This window comes from Sus scrofa, chromosome X, assembly GCF_054392235.1.
Source record: "Sus scrofa isolate SSC_HxYL_T2T_F1_AM1 chromosome X, Sscrofa_HxYL_maternal_Yorkshire_Landrace_v2.0, whole genome shotgun sequence".
Taxonomy (NCBI): Eukaryota; Metazoa; Chordata; class Mammalia; order Artiodactyla; family Suidae; genus Sus; species Sus scrofa.
In genome coordinates this window covers 17,894,815-17,911,433 of record NC_139401.1, presented here as the reverse complement: position 1 = coordinate 17,911,433, position 16,619 = coordinate 17,894,815, and the positions used below count along the sequence as shown (strand labels likewise).

At 53.0% G+C, this 16,619-nt stretch overlaps 1 protein-coding gene across 13 annotated transcripts in view; it reads left to right on the top strand.

The window, feature by feature from the left end:
* Window positions 1-16,619, top strand: part of RAI2 (retinoic acid induced 2) — a 385,424-nt gene that overhangs the window by 345,326 nt on the left and 23,479 nt on the right. For 2 of the 13 annotated variants that reach the window (XM_085008672.1, XM_085008675.1), the window contains exons 4-5: window positions 7,704-8,038; window positions 9,343-9,413. The exons of 7 other annotated variants lie outside the window; for them this stretch is intronic. The gene's annotated coding sequence lies outside the window, so the exon portion shown is untranslated. Of the gene's footprint in view, window positions 1-6,731; window positions 6,888-7,703; window positions 8,039-9,092; window positions 9,212-9,342; window positions 9,414-11,362; window positions 11,621-16,619 lie in introns of those variants that run through there. 4 more of the 13 variants (XM_085008676.1, XM_085008673.1, XM_085008670.1 and 1 more) reach the window with 4 other exon arrangements.

Genomic DNA, 16,619 nt, shown 5'->3' with positions numbered 1-16,619 from the left:
TAGATGAGTCTGAGTGGTGGGGCTGGAATCTCCTCCTGGAAGGAAGGGATTAGCCGGTCAGAGAGGAAAACAGATTTGAGAAATCCATTTACCCTGAAGCTTTAATAGGGGACGCAGCTCAGACCGACTGCAGTGTCTTTAGTCGTGGCGCTCTCTCCCAGTCTGATCTGGTCCCCAGCCCAGGGTTTCAAGGGAAAAGGGTAGGCGAGCCATTGAACTCGGACTTGCGTATTTCCGTCTCTCCTTTAGGAGTAAGAATTCTTAGCCTGCATTGAACCGAAGGGATGGCATTAAAAGACATGTAAAAGTAGAAATAAAAGCAAAAACAAACCAATGGGACCTAATCAAACTGACGAGCTTTCGCACAGCAAAGGAAACCAAGAAGAAACCAAAAAGACAACTTACAGAAGAGGAGAAGATAGTTTCAAATGATGCAACGGACAAGGGCTTAATCTCTAGAATATACAAGCAACTTATACAACTCAACGGCAAAAAAAGCCAACGACCCAATGGAAAGATGGGCAAAAGACCTGAATAGACATTGCTCCAAAGAAGATGTACAGATGGCCAACAAGCACATGAAACAATGCTCAACATCCCTGATTATTGGAGAAATGCAAATCAAAACTACCACGAGATACCACCTCACACCAGTCAGAATAGCCGTCATTAATAAGTCCACAAATAACAAATGCTGGAGAGGGTGTCGGGAAAAGGGAACCCTCCTGCACTGTTGGTGGGAATGTAAGCTGGTACAACCACTATGGACAACAGTATGGAGGCACCTTAGAAAACTATACATAGAACTACCATATGACCCAGCAGTCCCACTCCTGGGCATATATCCGGACAAAAGTTTCCTTAAAAAAGACACATGCACCCGCATGTTCACTGCAGCACTATTCACAATAGCCAAGACATGGAAACAACCCACATGTCCACTGACAGATGGTGGATTAGGAAGATGTGGTATATATACGCAATGGAATACTACTCAGCCTTAAAAAAGAATGACATAATGCCATTCACAGCAACATGGATGGAACTAGAGACTCTCCTACTGAGTGAAGTCAGTCAGAAAGAGAAAGACCAATACCATATGATATCACTTGTATCTGGAATCTAATACAGGGCAGAAATGAACCTTTCCACAGAAAAGAAATGCATGGACTTGGAGAATAGATTTGTGGTTGCCAAGGGGGAGGGGGAGGGAGTGGGATGGATGGTGTGCTTGGGGTTAATAGATGCAGACTATTGCCTTTGGAATGGATTAGTAATGAGACCCTGCTGTGTAGCACTGGGAACTATGTCTAGTCACTTATGATGGAGCAGGATAATGTGAGAAAAAAGAATGTATACATGTGTAACTGGGTCACCTTGCTGTATAGTAGAAAAAAAAATTGTATTGGGGAAATAATAAAAAAAGTTAAAAAAGCAATTTCAGATAAAGAAAACAAAATAAAATACATATAAAAGTATAAATCTACTTCTTGTCTATTTCTCACTTATTTGTAGATTATTTAGAAAAGTTCCTGGAGTTCCCATCGTGGCACAGTGGTTAACGAATCCAACTAAGAACCATGAGGTTGCGGGTTCGATCCCTGCCCTTGCTCAGTGGGTTAAGGATCCAGCGTTGCCGTGAGCTGTGGTGTAGGTCGCAGATGCAGCTCGGATCCCGCATTGCTGTGGCTCTGGCGTAGGCTGGCGGCTACAGCTCCGATTAGACCCCTAGCCTGGGAACCTCCATGTGCCTCAGGAGTGGCCCAAGAAATGGCAAAAAGAAAAAAAAAAAAGTTCCTGCTTCTGTTTATATGATCATAGCACCAAACTCAAATTTCAAAGAACATCACCAGCATATCCTGATTTTTCTCTTGAGAATAAATATCACCCATGATAAGAAAATACCTTGGAAACATTCACATGGATTTTGATGTGGCCCTAACGCCATTAAAGAACGTCAGAATCCTTATTAGTCATCAGATGATTTTTTTTGCAATAAGAATTTTTGCTTGGAAGAACACCATTTCAGTACGCTATTTGTCACCTCATTACCTGGAAGCCACTTGGAAGCGTTTTGTGAAATTCAAACCAGTTGCGGGCCCAGAGGAGTGGCCCATTGCCAGGAACACTGCCTTGAACAGAGAGGACTTTGAATTCTAGCCAAAATCTTACCCTGAAATGGATGCATGGCCCGAGGCAAGTCTCCTTTTCTGAACCTTTGTCTCCTCATCTGTAAAATGGGTGATACTAGGTACTCTTTATGAAGGGAAAATTAGATCCCCTCTGCATGATCTAGTCCCTTGCCTTTCTTTTCCATCACATGGGAGCTTGCTCACTCTCCTCATTTCTCCCTATCTCTGTCTCTCTCTTTTACACGCATGTGCACGCGCACGCAAGCGCGCACACGCATCTTCTTGGAGCGCTGGAATGCCGCTGAGCCGTGGGGTCTCATCTGCCAGATCTTTGCTCCCTGAAGTCGTCTCTCGCCCCCACACCCCATAACCCCTGTGTCACTAACCCTGATTGACTTTCTTCTCGGCACCTACCCCATTAGAAAGTGTAAGACCCTGTGATGCTGGTGCAGGGGTAGATGAAGGAACTGATAGAACAGAAAGTCTAGAATCAGACCAACATGGTGTTGAGTTGGCTATGCCTTCATGAGTGTTTATTTTATTATTTCAAATATTATAATATTACAAATGAAACCGTTTTTAAAATAAAACCAAAAAAAGGCAAGCCATGCATAGAACGGTGCTATGAACCAAAGATGATAATTACACAACTTCTGGGTACAAGAGGTCTAAAGATTTGCGAACGAATGCTAATTTGGCGGGAGGGGGTCTCTACTCAAGCTGACAGTTTGGCACAGATGACCAGGAAAGCCCTTTGGAGCCCAGGCGCAGTTCTACATCCAGCATTTACCGGGGACCAGGTACTTTCCTCTTTGCCAGCAGTAGCCATTGTTTTACCCATTTCACGGGCAGAGAAACTGTGGCTCAGAGAGGCTGAGTCACTTTCCCAAGGCCACACAGTTTTGAAAGGGCCAAGCCAGGGTCTGCAGCGGCCTGATTCGCGAGCTTATGCCTGTACCAGTACATCCTAAAGCTGCCCTGGGCTCTTTGAGGGCTGAGCTTCACTGCGGCCTCCTACTAGGGAAAAAGAAGATTCCTCTCCCCCGTGCAAAATACATCTTTGCCCTTAAGGAGCTTGAAGCTTCCGCTCCAGCCCAGGCTTTTCTGGGTACCCCACCCCAGAGACCTCGGAGGAGGTCTCAGTAGCAGCACTTTGAAGCCTCTCCCACAGGGCCCCTCAGTCAGGCAGCAATTGTTGTGCAAAGACCAACACGCTTTGGCTCTCGTTCGCCTTAATACTCCCTCCCCTTTCCCAAACACAAAAATATTGGCATTTCCTGGAAAGTGGTTTTGGCTCAGAGCCTGATAGCTATCCCACACTCTTGGGCCAGCCTCCTTTGGGGCCTCTGTTCTTTTATTTCATTGAGCACTGGGGGGCTGACTTTGCCGCCTGCTCCGCCTGCTCCGACTGTACCTGGGATAAAAGGCCCCTGGCAGGTGCCCTGGGAGGCCCCTGCTTCCCTCACCACCAGCAGCCTCCGCTTCATCTCCCCTCCCCTCCTGCCAGGATGCTCAGAATTGGTCAGATCTCCCCAGGCATGCACACAGAACGACCTAGAGTGTTTTCTTTTTTGCAGTTTGACAGTATTGTGAATGTCTCTTTTCTTGAATCAAGGGACAGTTAACATAAAATTAAATGATCCTTAGATGGTCGGATATATCCGTTTAGACAATTGCCTGAAAGCGGCTCTAAGCCATTCCCTTTGGCCCGGGAAGGCCCTCCCCCCGCCCCCTCCCCGGAGCAACTGCTTTCTGACTTCGATCATCGTACCCTTTGGGGCTTGTTTTTGCACTTGGCGGCAGTGAAATCTTACAGCCAGTACACTTTTGTATCTGGCTTCTTTTGCTCCGCACAATGTTTTCTAAACATCGCTGTCAGTGCTTGTGGGCAGGAACTCCCTGCTTTTTCTTGCTGCGTAAAGGTCCGCTTTACTGTGGGGGGTGCCCCTTGGGTTTGTGCCTTCACCTGCTGACAGACATGGGCGTTGTTTCCAGTGTGCGGCTGCCAGGAGCATCTCTGTGCCCACCTCCCGTGACTCTGCGTTTTCTCTTCTCTTGGGAGGACAGCTCAGACTGGAGGTGCTTGGCCTGAGCACGGGCAGCTGCTTAACCTCATTAGAAACTGCCAGACAGTTCTCTCGCGGGGCTGCAGCCTGTTACCAACGGTGGAGGAACATTCCAGTTGCTCCATGTCCTCACCGCCTTTTGGTGTTAGAGTCTTTTTTTTTTTTTTATTCTAGTCCTTCGAATGCATGTGAAAGAGGTGGGGTGGTGGGGTTTTTCTGAAGGACATTTTAAAGCATTTTCGAGCATGTCAGTCCGTGCCCGCTCAGACTCTGCAAAGGTCCTGGGGAGAGGAAGCAAGAGTGTTGGATTTTTATGGTCAGGGAGTTTCTGTTCATTATCACGGTCCCTGAAGAGGAGTCTCTCTAGCCCTGAGGGCTGTCTATGCGCTGCCGCAGGGCCAGCTCAAGGCCAGAGCCCCAGAGGGACCAGGCAGGCCACAAGTCAGAATGGAGCGGGGAAGGGCTCCTGCACGGGAGCTCGGAGTGACAGCGCGACAACCACAGGACCAGGCTCGGGGCAGATCGTGCTGCGCGCACACACACAGAGGCTGGGAATCCAGCGCTTAAGTGGCCAGCAGGCACGGACCAGCTCACAAGCCTGCTGTCTTTGCAGCTGCTGTGACCACGCACAGGGTGAGAGCTTCTCCCGACAGAGATGACAGCATTTCCGAGGCAGGGGTCGCTTACCTTCTGGTTGGCCCAGGCAACCGGAAACCCTCCGAAACCCGTTGCCAGGCATGGAACCAATTAGGTGGCAAGCATCAGAAGCGTGCCTGGGGATGCTGGCTGCGGGCCTTCCCGGCTTCTCCAACCCTGCCCACAGGGTGGGGAGCGCCTCTAAAATGCTTGGGCTAATCCTCGTATCTTGAATATCACCGATTTTACCCCCTTCTTCCCCTCATCCTGCTAATGAGCAAGCCACCCATTTTACCAGCAAAAGAACATTTCTCGTAATTCCCTGTGCTCTGTCGCCAAGCCTCACGTATCGATAGAGATGAAGAGATCATTACAACTCCAGTAGCAGCCCACTCTTGGGCCTTGGTGGTGTGAACTTGAGCTGACACCTCCCCACCCAGAGGGCTGGGCACTTGGATGACAGCGCCGCTGGACTAGCTGCATTCGGGCCTCACCTAAGTTGAGTCACCAGCAGGAACCGTCCCACCGTAGCCAGGGGCGCCCCTACCGTGTAGAAAGTATTCTGATCTGTTTGCTCCGCTGCAGCAATGCTGCAGAGTCTCGAGGTGGATGGGAATTTTGCAGAGGAACCCACAAAGAGGGGGGTAACGTCGAACACCACACGGGAGCTTGCTGGTGGTGAAACGGCAGTATCCGGTGGGGGCGGGGGCGGGGGGATGCTTTTGGAAGGGCAGTCTGTCTCTTCCTGGACAGTCAGTGATGGAAGCCACCAAGGGAAAGCTGGCCGAGCCCCTTGGGTTGTAGGCGGTGGCCCCCCCGAAAGGAAATTCCACAGGGGTCTTTCCTATAAAGAGTCCCCTGTGGCTGAGGAGAGGGCAGGAGTCCCAGGCCTCCCTGCTCTCAAACCGGCAGGACATCAAAGGGTACAAAGAGAGAAGGGGGTGTTGTGGTCCAGCAGTTTCCTCTGGCCACGTGCCAGACGCGCCAGCTTCCCAGCTCTGTTTGCTGTGTCGTGCCAGGGCCCCCTGCTTCTCCGGCCCGCAGCCCAGCCCGCTCACAGGACAGGCCCCTGGGGGTCTCCAGGGCAGAAGGCACCGCAAGGCTGGCCTCCTCTGCTCTCTGCCGGCAGCTCCACTCCCAGCGGCTTCTCCCAACCCCGCTAGCTCTGTGAATGCCAACGAAATGGCATTTTTCTTTTTCCTACCGCACCCGTGGCCCATGGAAGTTCCCAGGCCAGAGATCAAACCTGCGCCACCGCAGAGGCAACGCTGGATCCTCTGCCCGTTGCACCACAGTGGGAACTCCCTGAAATGGACCCTTTCAGTGGTGATTTATGCAGGAACTAAACAAACAGTGGTTCTGAACCCCTGCTCCTAAATCGATCTCAGTACTGAAGATCAGCCAAGGGTGTCAGTGCTTTTCCGGCAGAAGAGTTTGCACTGGGAGGCCCAGAATTGGGCTCTGAGCCCTTGGGCTGCTTTTGCCATTCTGGTTTCCAGCAGCGGGGCTCGAGTTGCTTGGAGGCTGCAAGTCGGCCTGCCCCCAGCACTCACTGTGTGCAGAGCCGGCCAGGGGAGTGGAGCAGCCGCTGAGGTTATGCGGGCTGCTGTTCCCGACAAGTCAAACATGTCTTGTGGCTCAGATCCAATAGAAGTTTATTTCTCACTCTCATGAAGCCCTCCGTGGATGTTCCCAGTGGCAGGCGGCCCCTCCAAGCCATGGTTCAGGTGTGCAGATTCCGTCTTGTCACTTTGCTGTCGCCATCAGGTGGCTTCCAAGAGGTCCCTGTGCATCATACTGAGGGAGGAGAGAGAGGCTGGCGCATCGTGCATGGAGGGTTCGTAGGAGCCAGGCCCGGAAGTGCTGTACATCATTTCCACCACCTTCTCTTGGCTAGAACTCGGGCACGTGGCCACACCAAACTGCAAGGGAGGCTGGGAAATGTAGTCCAAGCAGATGAAGACATGGGTATGGTGAAGAGCTCGTCAGTCTGCCATCAATGACATGCGCTGCTGGGAACGATGGAGTGAAGCCCTGCCTGAGATCCCCTGAGGTATAGGAAGAGCGAGTTGTCCTTCAGGGGCTGGTAGTGGCTGTGGGGCAGTGGTGGAACGGGGAGCTCAGGGCGAGGCCTGCTGCAGGGGCAGAAGCAGGCCAAGGAGTTCTAGGCTCTGGCCTGAGGCAAGAAGACACCTGCCCCTTCCCCACGGCCACCTGCCCCCACACATGGTGCCAGGAGCCTTTGCCCGCCGCCCCCCTCCGACTTGCCCCAGGCCTGCCCTCCCTGCAGTCAGTGCTATTCCGTGTTCTTGGAAAGCTCTGCCCCTTCCTCCCTGGGGATTCGCAGCTCACTTCCTAGGAAAAAACCCACCACAAACCAATTCAAACCAAAGTGGGACCAATCTGCTGGGATTGCTGAGACACTGAGATGAGAAAATGAATGTGAAATACCTAGCAGGGTGCCTGGTGCGTAATATGTAATTGCTTAGTAAAGCGCTTATTGTTCTCATCTTGTGTGTGTGTGTGAGAGAGAGAGAGAAGGAGGAGGGGAGTTCGCTTTGTGGCTCAGTGGTAATGAATCTGACTAGTATCCATGAGGACGCGGGTTTGATCCCTGGCCTCGCTCAGTGGGTTAAGGATCCGGCGTTGCCGTGAGCTGCGGTGTCGGTTGCAGACACAGCTCGGATCCCGCGTTGCTGTGGCTCTGGCACAGGCCTGCGGCTACAGCTCTGATTCGACCTCTAGCCTGGGAATCTCCATATGCTGCGGGAGCGGCCCTAAAAAGCAAAAAAAAAAAAAAAAAAAAAAAAAAAAAAAAAAAAAAGGAGCTGTTAGCAAAGTCCCGCAAATGACTCTTCTTCCCTCCCAGCCCAATGATGGTAGGCTGAATCATGGCCTCTGGTTCATCAGGACCTGTGGAAACATCAGAATTGGGTTGGTTGAGTTGGCAGACCCTGAATCCAAGGTTCATTGCTGGAGGACACCATTCCACCCCCTTTGGAAGAGCCACGCGACCCTCTAATGCTCACGGCGCCCAGCTGGCCAGGCCCCAACCTTCCCTCTCTGCCTTTCCTGCCGCTGCCCGACACCCCCGCACCCAGCGCCCCACCTCCTCTGCTGAAATCCTGCCCGTGCAGCCAGGCGCAGTTCCTGTGTCCCTGCCGGGAACAAAGGGGTGACGTCTGGAACTCAAAGATGGCACAGGTGAGGACAAAGGGCAGTTCTCCTGGATCCTGGTTTGGGGACCACCTCGAGCATTAGAGGGGCAACAGGTAGACTCATTCCTGCTTGTCCGCCATGGGTGTGGGCCTGTGTGTGTGCAAACACACGCATTCTAGAACTCTTTTCCGAAAGAAAATAGGAAGCAACACCTATCATCTTCCTCACCAACTAGCCCGGTGTTACACAGCGGCTTTTCCTCCCCTCACACCACCCTTGCGTTGTTTGTGCTGCATTAGCTGCAAGCACGATACTTGCCTTAAGATAAATATGGGGAATTTATAGAACTTCAGACGACTCACCACCCTGCAGGTGCCGCAGGGTGCCTAGTTGGGCTCTCGAGCGAACTCGCCTCCAGGCAGAGGGGTGCTGCTGACAAAACACAGTTCCCGCAAGAAGGCTCCGTGTTGAAAAGAGGAGCGCTCTGGGCCCGGCTCTTCCTGCCTTGTCTGCGTCCTCCTTGGGTTGAGGTTATTAGGATCTGAGGCGGTGTGTGCTGATAAAGCGAAGTGGCATTTGTTTCTTTGTTGGGTTTTTTGGTCCCTCAGGGGAAACACACAATCACCCAAAGAGAAACCCCCTCTGTGACTCATGCGAAGAGCATCTTGCCTTCCCGTCTGCACAACTACGATTACGAGAACTTTCTCAAGGACCCGCATTACATTTCAGCAAAGGAACACGCTAGCCGAGCTGACCATCTCTGGACCACTTTGCTTTGGCAAAGAGAGCCGTCTCTGGCCTCGTCGTAGCCTGGCTCTTTCCGCGGTCTCGAGGCACCCTTCTTGTGGGCAGATTCCTCTACGGCTTAGACACTGCTATCATAACGGAGTGTCTTCTTCACAGGGGTTGTAGAAGGTGCCACCAGCTGGGGAGACACCTGGTCATGGTGGCCTGAACTGGTGACATTTGGGTCGTCACATAAGAAGCACTAGAACTTTCCAGGGCATGTCTGGTGTAGCAGAGTGGCCTTTATATTCCAGAGGCAGCTCACTGAAAGTCCCGTGATCATCCCTCAGGCTTTTTTTTTTCTTGGCCTCAGGAGCACACTAGGCCCGCATGCCGGGCTGGCTGGAGGTAGCCAGGCGTTGATACATCGTCTAGGAGCAGCCCTTGACCTCTGAGGCGTGGGGGTTGGTGAATAAACGCCCCACCTGCCAGGCACGTGTTCTCTGATGTCTCCCCGCACTCCCCGGTGGAGCGAAGCCCCAGTGGCAGCAGTGCTAACTTGGTACCTGGGCTTCCTTCCTTTCCAAGCCTCACTGCTTAACTTCTCTGCTGGTCTTTTCTAGATCTTCGCCCAAAGAAACTTCTTTCAGTGAGATCAGTCTGTGGAGCAGCCCAAACGAAGAGAAGGTGCCAGGTGGGCTCTTCGGGCCCCTGCATTTCTTTGCCCATAGCACTTTATCACTGACTGAATTAAGCTGATTGTGCCAAGAACGGCAACATAATTCTTGAACCTTTCATCGTAGACCTCAGTGAGAATGAGTTGATCAGCTTCATGCCGGAAGCCCCAGTTTTGGTAGAGGAACCCCAATTCTGACCGCCCAGGGAGGGGTGAGAGGAAGGTCAAAAGGAAGAGTGGGCACCAACAGAAGATAAATCTATGTTGTTTTCCAGGAGTGACAGCTCAAGTCACGAGTGAGTGTGCTTGGTTGTTTTAAAAGCCTGGGAGAAGCTTTCCCCAAACTCGGATCACCCCTCACCGTCCTCACGCACCTGCAGTGCTGGTGAACAATTTCCTGTTTTCCCCACCACCTCAATCTCCCGCAAAGTTCCTGTCCCGCTCGCCCCACCGCCACCGCCGCCACCACCACGCAGCACAGCAACCAAGCTGTTGTAACTCAACAGCGTCCCCTGGTGGCCAGATGAATAACGCTCATCCAGTATTTTTCACGCAGCTCTTCCGGAGCTTCCCTTTTATCTCTTCCAGCTGAGCAAGCTCTTTCTCATTTGGATCCACACACACTTTTTAATCTCTCCACCCCCCACCCCACCCCCACCTTCTTTCCTTCAACTCTCGCCCAGTTATCTCAGAAAATTCCTTGGCTTTCTCTCTCCCTCCTGCCCTTACGCTCTTCCTCTCCTCTTCCACCGCTCCCTTGGTGCTGTCACTCTTGCGAGAAAATGCCCCTCGTCCTGCAGCTACACCGCCGGGAGAGGAGACTTAGGCGCTTGGGTCAAAGCAAAAGGAAACTGTAGGATTTGAAGTGAAATTATGCGTCCTAGCCAATCGGTGATAACTTTGGAACTTTGCAGATGTTCGCGAGTCCATAGTCAAGAAACAAAAGGCTCCGGCCCCCTCGTCTTTCTTCCCCAGCCTCTCAGCCTAAATGAGAACTACGATTTTGTATTTATTGAGCTGTTTTCCCATTGTCTCTCATTTCCAGCAGGGCAGCAGTGTTGGTTGTTTTGTATTTTCACTGCAAATGTTCACTATTTCAGCTATGTTGGGGATTAGGAAACCTCACCATCAGATGCAACATTAATTCTAAGAAAAATGCATTCCCAGTTCCTAGCAGCTGATTGAAAGGGAACGTTTGAACAAACAGGGTTTTACCTTGGAAACTGAATGGACGAACCCTTCGGGGCATCTGTAATGCCACTTAAGGTGCTGACAGGAGATGCAGGCGAGGAGGGATCTGACCGTGAGGGTAGACGCTGGTGACAAGATGCAAACAGGGACAATGATGACGTGCCGATGGCTGTGATCAGGAGAATGATGATGATGAGGCTGAGGACGGTGGCGGTGGGGATGACGGCGATGACGTTAGCCGTATTTTATCGAGCACTTTCTACAGGCCCAGCACTGGGCCAAGGTCTTTCCATGGATCCCTTCCGTTCATCCTGACAACCACCCCAGGTCTTCCTCCCGCCCCGCCCCGGGGTCTTTTTTCTTCTCCGTTTTGCATGGAGGGAAACTGAGCCTGAGCACTCACTTGCCCAAGGTCCCCGGGCTAGCAAAGTTCGGCAGAGCCGAAAGCTGAGCTTCGGCCTGTGGGAGTTAAAAGCTTGGCCTTCTGGCCAGTCTGCGGGCCCGGGGGGCTGGGGGGGCGGGCAGTGCCCCAGGGTGAGACTGGCACTGTTTCTGGTGCTGAGCGTGGTGAGGGGCTCAGGAGCATCAGGAGAAAGGGCAACTCTGAACGCCAAGCCTTTGCACTTCACAGCTCTGCACCCCTTCCTCTGTGACCCCTCAGAGGGTCTATTTCTGGCACACTAGGCTCTGGAAAATGTCCTGCTAATGACACAGGATTATAAACAGTTCTTTTCCCAGAACAAAAATTTAACCTTTGTATCTCGATCCAATTAGAAGTCTCTTTCTCTTGCAGGGGCAGGTTGCCCTGTCTTTGTCCCTTATTCGAGAGGTGCCTTTATTGCTAGAAGCAGGTCCCCAAACCATAGCTTGGTGGGTGACAGACTCTGACCTGAGATCTTGGATGTGACCTGCGCCCCTGCCCAGCATGGCCACTCCAGCCCCTGAGGCTGTCTGGGGTTCTCTGCGTCCAGCGGGGGGCTGTGGGGCCTTGGCCGAAGGCAGGGACTCAGCGACTGTCACCGCCCACTGTCCAGGTGAGTGTCCCCCCTGCCACCAACAGCACTTCTTTCTGATTTCCTCCGGTAATTCTGGGGGCAGCATCTCCCTTCCGCCGGGGCTCAGCACCCCTTGGGGGGGCGTCCCTCCGCTTCGTGTCGGGGTAGCCCTCCCTGGCAAATCAGCCTTTCTTCTCTACCTTAGAGACGTCCGCCCACTGACAGCTCTTTGCGCCGCCGTCTAGGGGCTGGCGCTCTTCTAGAGCCTGTCGCCTTCACCTCTGCACGAACGGAGGCCCTCGAAGGAACCCTGTCAGAAGCAGGTCACCCGGAGCGGGTCACTGGGTTAATCCTTAGGGAGGTGAGCTGCGGGGGAGGCCACGAGCCTGCGGAGGAAACAGCCCCAGGGCGGAGCAGTGGGAGCGGCCCGCCTGGCACACAGTAGGTGCTCCCGTAGTTTCTGATCGAGTAAATACACCAGCGGGCATGACCCTGGTTCCCTGTGCTGCGGCCCGGGGTCAGCCAGACCGAATGGGGAGGCTGAAAGGAGATCGGGATTGCGAAGACATCTGCCATGCTCCTCTTGGGCCAGAAAGGAGCCAGGGCGCCCCCACAGTGCCCGCTCAGGCCACACTCCCGGGTCCCTCTCGCGCCCTGGTGGGAGCCCGCCGAGGCCACTGATAGAAAAAGAAAACTGGGCCTGTGCGCGCCCGGCTCTGGCCGTGAGGTCGTCCCTGTAGGCGGATGTGCCCGGCTTTCATATTTCTCTTTCCAAGCAGTTGTTCACCTGGCAGGGCCCAGCCCTCCCTCGAGAGCCTCCCTCGAGAGACCACAGAGCCGGTGCGCTGGCACGCAGTGGGTTCTTGGCCAGGGCCGTGAGGTCTTTACCCCGGAGACACCGCCCTGCCCCGAGCACTGGGGTCCCAGGAGAGGCAGGCGGTGCTCTTACTGAGCTGGCGAGGTCGGCTTAGCTTCTCCCCTGCTTTCCGCCTGTGCGTCTCCCCTGCCCACCTCCTCTGTCCAGCCCCCCCGCCCCCCTCAGCCTGCTGGTCAGCACGCTGCTCCCTGCACCCACGCTGCGGCCTTGGACTTGGGAGGATGGGGCGTTGAGTTCTCTCAGAGGTCACAGGAGTGGCCCAGAAAGAGGCCCCCCCCACCCCCCATTCTGCCTTTCCCCTGCCCCTTCGAGCACGTGGCTGCTTCTGTCTGATTCTCTTGAAGCTCACCTCTTCCGGCCTCAGGGCCTGCAGCCGTTCCTGGAAGGCTCCATCAGCTGCTTCCCGGCGGGCAGCCTGAGTTAACTTTGCAACCCACAGGAGAACAGGGCCGTACCCCCACTTTACAGAAGGGAAAACTGAGTCCCAGGGACATCGCATGACTTTATCACAAAGAGCTCGTGTGTGTGTGTGTGTGTGTGTGTGTGTGTGTGTGTGTGTGTGTGTTTGGGGGGGTGTAATCCCATCCTTTCCTTCTGTATCATTTACTTGTCTGTGAGGTATCACGGTTTCAAGGGTTTATTTCATCGTTTTTATCCAGCAACTCACCCATCCAAGTCTATTTGGTAGTTCGATGGTTGAATCAGACCATCGCACATAACTGTCATGTTCAGTGCTGGTTACGGGATAGAGGCGTACGTAGCCAGGGACCCCTTAGATGTGAGATGTGACCCCAAAGCAATGGATGTGGGCGTGTGCTTTCGCAGGAGCTCCCGTCTGAGAGCCTGGCAGGCTCCAGCCTCTGAGCCTCAGTCACCCTCTGAACCTCAGCCTCCTGCTCTGCCAGATGAAAGGGCTGGCCTGGGAAGGGACTCCCAGACTTGTTCAGACAGGGGAACCTTGAAAGTCTTGCTGGCCTTTGGAGACTCTGTCTCTCCTGCTGAGTCACAACTTTTTCATGCTTGCACTCCTATCAAAAAAAAATTTTTTTTGAACACCCTCTCAACACATACACATTGTTAAATTATATATGTCTTCCTGTATGTATTTATTCCATACACTATAAAACAGAAAAATGGGCATAAAAAGGCTGCGATGGCAAAGCGAACATCAGTGAGTTTTATGACGACCTCACCCTGCTCCCCCGGAAGACTTTGGAGAACCCTGGTGTCAGTGGCCAGTTTATGACGCTCAGGCTCGCTGCTCCCTCTGCCTCCTGGGCCCACGTCTCCCATTTTTCATCACTGTCACATCACATCCGAGCTAAGATTTGCCCTCCATCCTGTCTGACAGCACGCCCCACAGCCACGGCCCATCTTCTCAAAGGCGAGGCCAGTCATAAACTGCACGGCCACCACTGACTTATTTATTTTATTTTATTTATTCTCTTTCTAGGGCTGCATCCGCGGCATGTGGAGGTTCCCAAGCTAGGGGTGGAATCGGAGCTACAGCCGCCGGCCTACGCCACAGCCACAGCCACACGGGATCCGAGCCGCGTCTGCGACCTACACCACAGCTCACGGCAACGCCGGATCCTTAACCCACGGAGCGAGGCCAGGGAGTGAACCCGCATCCTCAAGGATGCTAGTCAGGTTCTTAACCTGCTGAGCCACAACGGGAACTCCTGTGTTTTGCTAAGTGCCGTGTCGGGGAAATCTTGTCTAATGCTGACCTGGGTAGTTGCGGTCCTCTTGGAGCGCCGTGTCCATCTCTGCCTGCACGAGGCCATCGGCAGTAAGCCGAGTGACTGTTTTGTGTATTCGCCACATTTTCGCCAATTTGGGAATATATTTGCGTGATAATTAGGTTCACAGGTTCTGTAGAAGGGCCTTGTGCTGTTTAAAGTGCAAAATTCAATCACTGGGGCAAGTAATTGACAATTATCACACCCTATAGGGAGCACAGAACCATTTTTTACCCATTTGGAATTATTTCTTAGCTATTCAGTGCATATTAAGTCCTGGATGGTAGAACCATAGCCACGTATTAAAAGATGAAAATTATGCTTTGCTCACTTAACTTATAGGAAGCGGTAGTGTTTTTTATACAGAATTGGGTCGATCATTGAGGAGGTAATTTAGTGCTAGGTTGAGAGCAGAAAATAGAAAAGGCTGCCCCTGGAAGGGGCAGGACGCTTAGGTCAGCCTTACAATGAGAGACACCTCGTTTTCGCCCCAGGGCCGGGGGACCTGGGAAGATACTGGAAAGGCCAGGGCAGAAGTTGAGGGAATTTGGGGTTCGATGGGTTTAGTCTTTTGTGTGAAGTAAGAAGCAAGATCGGCCGCTACGAAGAAGGTGGCTGGCTGACCAGGTGTCTTGTTCTTTGGTGTTTGGATCAAGGCCATTCTGGCTGCACACTAGAGTCACCTAGGAAATGTTTTAAAACCCCTATGCCCCAGCTGCACCCCAGAGCAGCTGAGTCAGAGTCTGGGTTGGGGGACCCAGGCATCAGTATATCTTAAAACTCGCAAATGTTTCTAACGTGCAGCCAAGTTCGAGAACCAGGACTTAGCCAGCACTTGTCAGCTTGGACCGTGCATACAGATCAGCCAGGTTCTGAGTCAGGGGCAGGGCCTGAGACTCTGCATTTCTAGAAGCTCCCAGATGCTGCTGCTGCTGCTGCTCCAAGGACATGGACATATGAGCAGCAAGGACATGGATGATTCGATTCTGACCTAAAAACTTGATGGCTGCTTACGGGCTCCATGCAAAAAAGCAAAGCTGTCGATATTTTACTGTCAGAAAACACATAGTAGCAGGGTGTAGTTTTGGAAAATGAATGTCTTAGAGGAAGGAATTTATCTCGATTTTAAAAAAACTAGATGAGGGAGTTCCCGTTGTGGCATAGCAGTTAACGAATCCGACTAGGAACCATGAGGTTGCGGGTTCGATCCCTGGACTTGCTCAGTGGGTTAAGGATCCGGCGTTGCCATGAACTGTGGTGTAGGTCGCAGACGTGGCTGGGATCCCGAGTTGCTGTGGCTGTGGTGTAGGCCGGCGGCTACAGCTCCGATTAGACCCCTAACCTGGGAACCTCCATATGCTGCGGGAGCGGCCCAAGAAATAGCAAAAAGACCAAAAAAAAAAAAATAATAATAATAATAAATAAATTAAAAAACTAGATGAGGCTGACTTCGAGGGAGGAGAGCAGGTCACATCTGCAGGCTGTTGGGGCTGAATGGGGTGTCCCCAGGATCGGGGCCAGGGAGCTCCAGAGCTGCCCGCCGGGCAGCATCCCAGTCTTGGAGCTGGAATCTGCCCAGGGCAGTCCGCGTCACCCAGACCACGGCCCCTGAGGCTGACCCCCTTTCCCTTGTGCCGGTGACCTCATCCCAGTGTCCCGGGCTCCTCACAGGGCTCCTTAGCAGGCAGTGGCTCCCGGCTTGAGTTGCTGTGAGGTCACCCCTGTCCCCGATACCCGGAGCCCCGTCTTCAAGCGTGTCCTCAGAGGTGTCTGGCGCTGCAGACCAGAGGCCTGTGGTTGTCCTGATGGTTGTTTCTGTGGTGAAAATGCTCTCAGTTCACAAGATGGAATCAAGCCCCTCTCTAGAAGGTGATGGGGGCCTCTGAGAGGGGCTCCTGCCATGCCCCAGGGCTTTTGTCCAAAGTCCGCGGCCAGAGGGGGTTCACAGCCACATCCTGAGCTTCCTTCAGTTGGAGTTGGTGCAGGCTCCTCAGGGTCCCCAAGGGATCATTTAGGATGTAGCCGACGGCACTGGGTTATTTGTGAGAGAAAGAGGAACTCGGTGGTAACTGCCTCCAGCAAGGAAATAAATGCATCCTTCGATCTAGAGAAGAGTTTAAATTATCTGAGTGGTCAAGTGTTTTCACTTTTGAACTCAAGCCCCAAATGCCTCCTCGTTGTGAAAATGTCAGTCCGTACATGGAGTGCTTTGTGCAGGGCTCCGGAAGCAGAGGCCTGGGAGGCGGGCACGGCTTCCGGGGGCACCCAGTGGGTGCCCCTGTGGGGTGGGTCACTGACTGACAGCCCGGGAGGGAGTTGGGCGCCAGGTTGGCTTCTTCGCTAACGTGACTCCTTTTAAGGGAAACGGCGCACACACACGCTGCTTCGCTTTGCTTTCCTTTTTCTGGGTGTGTCGGAG